Below are 1,939 nucleotides of genomic sequence, written 5' to 3'. Positions count from 1 at the left end.
GCCTTGTTCAAGGTCACTCAGGAGGTGGGAGGCAGCTGAGGCCAGATGTGCCACAGTCTGGTGTGGAACTTGGACTCCAGTACTGACTCTACTGCTGACTTCTGGTATGACCTTGGGAAAGGCCCTCCCCATTTCAAGGCCATAGTTTCCCTCTTTGTACAGTAAAAAGGTTTGAGGCTCCATGACTCCAAGTGGAAGGATGATCCAGCTACCTGATCACTGCACTGCCACCTAGTGGCCAAATGCCAACAGTCCCTTCAAGCAATTTGAGAAAGACGGAGTGAGGGAGTAGCTTTGGCCAGAGTCCCTTCCAAGCCACCTTCACTTGGGTCAGAGGGTCTGCAATGAGGGCCCATCCCAAGCTAGAAAAGGGGGTTTTCAACCCAGGTCTTCTACCTCCAAATCCCACACTCTTTCCCTTTGGCCATGTAGGTATAGCTTCCAGACAACACAGCAGGAAAAGATCCCCAGCAGAAGGAATGAGGGGAATCAACCCAATCCCAGACCAAGTGACCCAAAGCTTTCCTCTTTCTCTGTCTCTGTCTCTCTTTTCTGTGTCTCTCTCTGTCTTTTTCTATTTCTTTCTCCCTCTCTGTCTTCCCCCTTTCTCTCCTCTCTGTCTCTCTCCCTCCCTCTTTCCTCCCCCTTCTCTGTCTGTCTCTGTCTTTCTGTGTGTCTCTTTCCCTGTGTGTCTGTCTTTCTGTCTCCGTCTGTTTCTCTCTGAGTGTGTGTCTGTCTCTCCTTCTATCTGTCTTTCTGCCTCTCTGTCTCCTCCCCTTTCTCTCTCTCTCTCTGTCTCTCTGTCTCTGTCTCTCTCTCTGTCTCTGTCTCTCTCTCTCTGTCTCTGTCTCTCTCTCTCCATCCATCCATCCTAGTTTGACCCATGATCCCCCTCAGTACCTGAGAAAAAAATCCAACTTTCCCTCCCAAACCATACCTGGGCTTATTTTGGGATTTCTCCAATCTTTGCCTTGTTCTCAGCCATTCAGGAAGCCTCCTAAGAACTTGATGGGCTGATAGGTTGGTGGGGCCTCCTTTCCCCTCATCCCAATCAAGGGGCAAAACTGAGTCTACAAACAAGTAAATAAGAGACGGCTCTTGTCAGCCCCCAGAGGTCCTCAAGTGTGTGCCTGGGGGGGGGGGGAAGGAGAGGGGAACACTTAAAGAAGAGACTGGAAATGTTGAGTCTGGAGAGGAGAAGGTCCCCATCCTGTGCCCCCATGCAAGGTTTACCCTGGCAAAGAACAGAAATCCCCATAAATCCCTCTCTTTTTGGAAGAGAGAGCATGGTCGAGTGGAGATGACCAGAGCTAGAATTTGGAGGAGCTAGGTGTTTAGTCCATCTCTGCTGCTGTCCAAGCAGCAGTCCTGGACCCCACCCCCCAACGGGGCCTCAGTGTCTAAGATTAGCTCTTAGGTCACCTTATCCACAACCTCTATTCTCCAGCATCACAAGCTTAGAGCATTGAAGGACTCTTAGAAATCCTATCCAGTCCAATGCCCCCGCTCTCATTTTATGGATCCATAAAGCAGGTCCAGAAAGGACAAGGGAACTGGAGCCCCTCATTAGCTATATGACCTTGGACAAGCCACTTCTCTCTGAGCCTTAGTTTGCTGCTCTGTAATATGGGGATAATGATGGCTGTTGCACCAACCTCCTGAAGTTGTTGAGAGGTTCACATGGGTTGTGGAAAGAGCTTTGAGGATTTTCTTTGTTATTTGAATGCCTATTATCATTCTTTTTTCCTCCCTGCCTTTCCTTTCTTTCTCTCTGTTTTTCTAGCTCTTAACAGATCTCAGTCCCCAAGGCAGCTGGCCCAGCCCTGCCCCCAGCCAGGGGGGCATCCCAGTTGGCCCAACGTCAAGAATGCAGGGGGGGCAGGGACACGGGAACACGGGAACGCCTTCCCCCTCTCCCTTATGACTCAAGATCAATTCC

The sequence above is a fragment of the Petaurus breviceps genome, unplaced genomic scaffold (genome assembly GCF_028583685.1).
Source record: "Petaurus breviceps papuanus isolate PSGF00001 unplaced genomic scaffold, PetGlider_PUasm1.0 90681, whole genome shotgun sequence".
In the NCBI taxonomy this organism is placed as follows: domain Eukaryota; kingdom Metazoa; phylum Chordata; class Mammalia; order Diprotodontia; family Petauridae; genus Petaurus; species Petaurus breviceps.
This window is presented reverse-complemented; position numbering follows the sequence as displayed.